At 42.3% G+C, this 7,267-nt stretch overlaps 1 pseudogene; it reads left to right on the forward strand.

Moving 5' to 3' along the window:
* Window positions 1-6,262: 6,262 nt before the first annotated feature.
* On the forward strand, window positions 6,263-6,595 carry LOC102844010 (annotated as a pseudogene).
* Window positions 6,596-7,267: the final 672 nt, after the last annotated feature.

Consider the following 7,267-nt stretch of genomic DNA (forward strand, 5'->3'; position numbering starts at 1 on the left):
AGGTGAGATAAGCTGTCCTTCAAGCTTATAAAGTCATTGGGTCTTATCATAGTCACAAGTTCCCGTGAGGAACTTTAGAGAGTCGTCTCCTTCCTCGACCCACACTCTCCACATGGGACAGGAAGGACTAGCTCCCCCAGAGTCCATGTCTTCTCGCTCTTCCCATCCACTCCCTCCTTGACAAGACGCCTCAGCATGCCAAAGCCAGCCTCTGTTTGATTGGGAGATAATAAAGGAATCTATTACTAGGTAGACATAGGCGTATGTGAGTTCTGAAGGACTTTATCACTCTCGGAATCTGTGTTTTGTGATTTTATGGAATCGTAAGTGGGCACCCTAGCCTTGGGGCTTATCACCTTCTTCAGACCATCACACATTCTGCTTGCTTATCTCTTTGAGGCTCATAATAACTGTCTTGGTTTATTCATGTGCCTGCACCAAGGTTTGCATCTGAAATAAATCAGTCTTACCTTAGGACAGAGTGGTTCAGCAAAGGCGAAAACCTAGTAGGAAATAGCACCTGCTAGGTTTCTAGGCGGGTGTGTGTTGCCTGAGCCTGAGGGGTGAGTCCTCCTTCCCAGCAAATAGAAATACAGCAGAGATGAAAAGATGGGCTGTTGTGTGTTGCACATTTCTGCACAATATGCTGTTTTAAGAATGCTTAGTGCACTGACTCATGTTATGTGGATAGCAATCTTAGGACTTAGCCAGAAGTCCCACCTCTCGGTAAAGGAACTAATACATGGAGAAGCTAAATATCTTACGGGCAGTCAGTCCCACAGCAAATAAGTGGTGAACTCTGAGTGTGAAAGCTGGGCATTTCCAGGCTCCAGGCACTGTTGTTAACTGTCTTTTTTCAATACTGTGAACTGCATCCTGGAAACACACCCCGGGGTTGAGGCCAAAAAAGTTTGCTCCCCCACCCCCAACTGTAGGTGGCATTCTGGTTGTCTTATATATGACATCCCTCCAAATACTATTAATTCAATGAATCCACACATATAATAGGGTGGGAATTCTCACATGTCAGGGATGAAAACGGACAAATTCTACAAACCTTTTTTCTCATTTTGGATTCCTGCCAGCACTGCTTCTCTTTTAGTGTAGAAATTGTGAGATGATCACGCGCATAAATTTAAGGTAAGGGAGTGTAAGGTGAAGAAGGATTCTTTTGTACTTTTGCTGCCAGAGTTGACCAAACTGACCAAGAGTTGACAGGAATGCCGGGCCCTCCGAGAGTGGTCAGGGCCCTCCGAGAGTGGTCAGGGCCCTCCGAGAGCAGCCAGCTCTCCGTCGAGCTCCACCAGTAGTGCTTCTCCAGCACAACTGAGCAGCTTGTCAAATCCTCTGTGTGTTGAAGCCTCAGGAGATTTCTGGAGTGTGGTAGGTACAAGAGACGAGTTCTTCCCAGCGTTACCCCCTGAACAGTAACCGTGTTCATGATGTTTGGTTCTCCCTTGGCTTGCTTCTTCCTTTCTCTTCCTTTGTTCTGAACTTAGAGAGAAACAAGCACAACACCTTAAGAGGAACATTGACAAGCCTCACTTCTTTGACAAAGCAATGGCCTTGTTTAAAATAGGCCTTTGAATAACATCTAAAAATTACAGAGTGCATGTGAGTTATGGGGAGGAGGGGCAAATGCTTGAATGCATGAAGTTTTTTAAGTGCGTAGTCCACTAATTAAAGTACTTCTCACACCTCTGATTTCCACTTTTAGGGAGGTAGCTATGTATGCAATTTGGATTAGTATAACTTGAGAGATGTCTGAATTTCATCATTTGGTGAAAGTCGATTTATGTTCCAATTATAGTGAGGGTAAGTGATTTATTGTAGACAAATTGAACTTGATATTGGCCTCCCATAGGTATGCTTCTTCCATTCCATATCTCAGCAATACTGACAAGTAAATAATTGAATGCCTTAAGACAACTTAAATGAAAAGCAAATATACCCCTTTTTTTATTAAAGCATCCCAATATCAGGTTTAAACACTCTCTGACCATCCTTTTTCTTCCCACAGCTTAATTCTTCTAAAGTTAGAAGGTGCTGAAATTATCCTTTGCACACAGGATTGTTGTTGTTGTTGTTATGTGCCATAGAGTCACTTGCAACATGTACAACAGCCCTAAACCCTGCTCTATCCTGTGCCAATCGCACTGCCTCTGACACACCCATCCTGATTACCCTAATCACTGAATCAATCCACCTCATAGAGGGTCTTCCCCTCTTGTGCCGTCCCTCCACCCTCCCAAGCATGATGTCCCTCTCCAAGGACCTGTCCCTCCTTACAACATCTCCAAAGTATGGCAGAGGAAGCCCCAGAATCCTTGCCTCCAAGGAGAAATCTGGATACTTATCCATTATCTGATTTGCTTACAGAAGGCAAAGAAAGGCTGCATCTTGTTAATCGCCATATCATCAGTGGCTGTATGATACCTGACATAGAACTCAATAAAATTTATTTCCACTTCGTTGAAAAAAATTAATGAACAATCTGTTAATGGAAAGAGACCAAAGAATCCATTAAAGAATGATCTTGGTTTATTCTTAGACAATTATCACCCCACATATGTTGGTTAAATAGTGATTGGATGCAAGGTCCCACTCCAAGCTGTTGAGATGTCAATCCTTGAAAGAAATCCACTCACTCAATAATACTGGTGACTGTGCTAAATACTGGCGGTACAAAGCTAAGTAAATGAACAGTTCCTGCCTTAGAGGAGAGTATAATCCAAGCAGAGGGGGAGTGTGCTGGGGGTAGGAAATAAGAGGCTTTAGGATGTGAAGATAATGGATGTTGGAGTTGTTGGGGTCTCAGCGAAGGCCTTGCTGCCAGAAATGTAAGTTGACCCCCTGAGGGCAGGCAGAACTGGCAGGCAGAGGCATGAGGAGAGGGAGAGTGCTAGGTAGAGGGAAAACACGGGCAAAAGCTTTGAAGGGGGAAACCACATGAAACATTGATTTGGGGCTACAAAACAGGTGTGAGCTTGTGGAAATGTAACCCAGCTAGCATACTGCTTCCTCAGCAATAGATAAGCTCATACTTTTTTAAAAGAAAAAACACTGGAGTTGGCTTGTGGTTTGTTTAGGGGTTTTTCTCAGTTTTTGAGCAAGTTATTTACAGTTTGCTAAACCATCTACAACAGGAAAGTAGCTAGCAATGTCTCATGATATCCAACTTCCTTAAATTTTATCTCTGCACACACACATGCACACACATAAAATACACAAAATTCAATTTGGAAGCCTCAATTTTTTTTATTAATGTGAAATGCATCGAGATTTCTATATTTAAGGAATTCCAAGATGAACATCTGTTACATTATTATGGGAAGAATTAGTTGGCACTAAATCATCTTGGTATTTAAGGCGAGCACATCACCTTCCTACTTGATACATTTTCGGTGGATGCTTTCATGTATTTATTTTAAAAATCACCATAGAGTTTGAGATTTCATTCTGTCATTCTGGTTTTTAACACTACTGCCACAAAATGCCATTAGATCACCCACATCAATGTGGGATGTACATTCTTTAGAAATGAGGGGAAGAAAAAAATAAAGAAGCTTGTAAAAATAGCCAGTTTGTCCAACTTTTCAAAGAATACTTTGTTGGGTTTTTTTTTTCTCTTCCATAGATGCATGCTTTTTTGACAAAAACTAACAGTGGTGTTTTGTCTAGAATCCAGGCAAAGTGGTATCCACAAGGGAGCTTCCTAGAGACCGTCATCTTCAAACAATAGAGCAAAAATGCAGAGATCAGCCAACTCATTTATGCTACATCAATTTTATACACCCAGAAAGCATGAAACTTTAATACGACCTCACCAAAGTCAAATAAGCCAAACAGAAGCTACCAAAACAGGCCTGGTCCTTTCATCTAAACAAGCTTATGTCGTGCTGGCTTTGAGAACACAAAGTATTCAGAAAGGGCAGGGTGGCCATGCTTCTAAATGCATGTACTATTAGACAGCAAAGAGCTACAAAAGATGCTCAAAGCGAAGTGTCTGAAAACCCAAGTTGATTAATGTGTAGTTTTATTTCACTTCAGGAATAAAGGGCTGGAGGGGGGAAAGGCCATAAACTCATGTGACAACTGAAAAGGTCACTAAGGAAATGATGATGGGTAATGTGAGGTTGTCAGGGCTGCAAAGTGAAGTATCAGGTAGGCTGCCAGCTACTCAAGTTTAAGGATAAGTTAGAAGGATGAGGAAACATTCCCCCTCACCCAAACCCTGACCTCTCTCCCATTCAGGGCTCTTTACCCCAGCAAGTACAATTTAGCAGATCTCCTATAGAGACTAGGATTATGGACTGCTGGCTCTGGGAACTTTATAAGAAGGTCTGGTGGCATCATCCATAGGGAGTTGCGCTGCTAATACAAAGGTTATGCGTAATTGGTATTTCAAATCCACCAACTTATTCATGCAATAACAATGGGCAATCTTCTTCCATGCAATTTATAACCTAAAAAAAATTGATAGAGGGTCAGCTGGGAGTGCAAACCAACTTGTTGACAGTGAGTTTTTGAGCTCTCAGGACTTTAGCACTTGGGTTTTCATGATTGTAAAAAGAAAACCACCCACATCAAACAAACAAGGGTCATGTGTAGGCAGCCATATATGACCTTTAACAACTTCACAAAGGGTATTTAGCATCAATAACACAAAAACAATTCCCATGCGGTCAGACAAGTTCCCCACACTCCCATACCTCTTTCTACTCATCTCAACACTAATCGTACTGCTTTTCTCGGTCAAAAATCTGATGTGATTGCTCACAGACTACACAGAACCATATTGGGGAAGTCAAAAGTTTATAATTCCGTTTACTAACACAATACAGTCAAGACAGCTCTCGAAATGTGCATGCCAGCACCTCAGGCCCAAGCTTCATGGCTCCGGGCTATTGTTTCCAAGTTCTCAGTCCTGATAATGTTGGCTCTCCTCCCACCCTTCCCCACCCTCTGCCTTGCCATTGTCCAACAAAGTTCTCAGTCCTGCCAATATTGGCTCCCTCACCACCACCAAAGCCTCATCTCACATCAAGTCTCTAGTTCACCCATAAGTGTTGCTTCTGTGGATGTTGCTACCATGGGTTCAGACAGAGCAAGAAAGCTTTCCTGTGTTCTCTCTCTCTTTTTTTTTTTTTTTGTCTTTTCAATGGCACCAGAAGATCTGTCTGCCCTCCACTCTGGCTTGTGCAATTCAGTGGCATGACTAGCCAAATCCTCTTGTAGAATGTTGAAACTGGCCAATCCCTTTGTGGAATGGTAGATAGCCAATGTCCTTGTGGATAGGCCACTATGCTCCATTCATACATTCCTGCTTATGCACATAGCATCTTCTCTCCTTAATATAATAATTGTTGTGGTTGTTGAGTACCATTAAGTCAGAACCCACCCACAGCTGACTCTCCAGCTGGTTTTCAGAGGTTGTTACTCTCATGGAAGGAGATTCCCCATCCTTCTGCGGAACAGCTGGTGGATTTGAACAGCATGCCTTTGGGATTGCAGTGAAGTTACCACTAGGCCACCAGATTACTTCAGCATAAAACAAGCAGATAATCTTTTGGCTAGGAAAGACATTTTGAGTGATAAACCTTAGACACCCAGAATGAAGACTCATATCTCTAATAGTGTCTGAGAGATTGAAAAGCAGCCCTGCTTAAAAACAAAACAACAACAAAAAACCCCCCAAAACAAAAAACCTCAAACCAGCCCTGCTAGATTAATCATTTCCACTCCTCATTATAAACTAAGAATGTGGGCAAACCCACAGTTATTGATTGGCTGGGGCTGGGACTCCAATTCTATTGGCTTCAGAGAAATTTCAGGACAAACAGCTCAAAGATTCCTGTCCTCAAAAATCCCTACAAAGGAGAAAAGAAGCTTTCTGGAATTCCTCTTTTATGAACTCTATAGCATTTAGGGGAGGGGGCACTCTGTTGCTATCCGACAATCCCAACTGAGGGGATCCTACTGAGTCCATGCGTTACAGAGCAGAACTGCTCCATAGGATTTGGTTTTGGCTTGTTTTGGTCTTTTGCTTGTAGCATTCAATGGCTACAGAAAGTAAGAGCAGCCTTTGTGGGCGCAGATTATAATTGCCAGGGTTTTGTTTTGGTTTTGTTCCTGCAGCATGAGGTTTTCTCTTCCATAGGTTTGAACCATCAACTTTCATATTATACAAACTGGTTGTCCCACTAAGAAACCCATAGCATCAGCGTCCTGAGTAAAAATGCAAATTAAACATTTCAAGTAAATGTGTTCTTCCAGTGGCAAAGTGGCAGCTTGCACAGAACCCGGCAAGGTGGAGCTCGAGGCCATGAGCAGATACATCAGCCCAGTGAACCGGGCTGTCTTCCCCCAGCTGACTGTGATGCTCTTGGCCATTGGCATGGTCTTCACCGTGTGGTTCTTCGTATATCCTTCCATTGACCGTCTAGTGGGCCAGCCCCTGTCCAGTTACGAGGTAACCTGTACCAAGTAGTACACACAGGACATTTACAAAGAGCTGCTCATCTCCCTGGTGGCCTCACTCTTCATGAGCTTTGGGGTCCCCTTCCTGCTGCTTTGAGCCGGCATCTATGTATGACTGCCAAGGGTATGCATCTGACAGCTTCACCGAATCCCTGCTTTTATAAATTGGTATTTTGACTTTTTAAAATTTTTATTATTAACTAGTGCTGGAAGCATCCCACCTTCTGCCCACAATAAAGATAGGTGTGTAACTGTTAAAAAAAAAAAAAAGTAAATTTGTGAAATAACAGTGTCTCTTCACTGAATCCATGATTGCTTATGCCAGTGAAGTAGAGAACCTTACCCACCGCACCATCACCACTTCCCCGAAAAAATACCCTGATGTAACCAAGAATTGAAATTGGCAGAGGCAGAGAGAAAAGCTTCAACTCCAAATGCTGGGCCTTGACTAAATCAAAACCTTTGCAATACATTTCGTTAAGGCTACCAGTGTGTTGAAAAACTGATATCTTTTCTTGAAAAGTAGAAAGAAAGTAGGAATTAACCATGTATTCAGTATACATCATGAAGCTTAGGAACTGTTATAAAAGGAACAGAATAAATTACAATCCCTTCCTACCCCCAAAAATAGAGCCCTGGTGGTGCAGTGCTAAGCACACAGCTGCTAACTGAAAGGTTGGCAGTTCAAATCTACCAACATCTATTTTTCATTGGAATAGATGTGTAAATCAATAAGCAAGTTTTCAAATCCGTTACTTAGTTTGTGTACAAATGTAATTATGTTTGT

This window comes from Elephantulus edwardii, unplaced genomic scaffold (assembly GCF_000299155.1).
Source record: "Elephantulus edwardii isolate Elephantulus edwardi_28Jun2011 unplaced genomic scaffold, EleEdw1.0 scaffold00023, whole genome shotgun sequence".
Taxonomy (NCBI): Eukaryota; Metazoa; Chordata; class Mammalia; order Macroscelidea; family Macroscelididae; genus Elephantulus; species Elephantulus edwardii.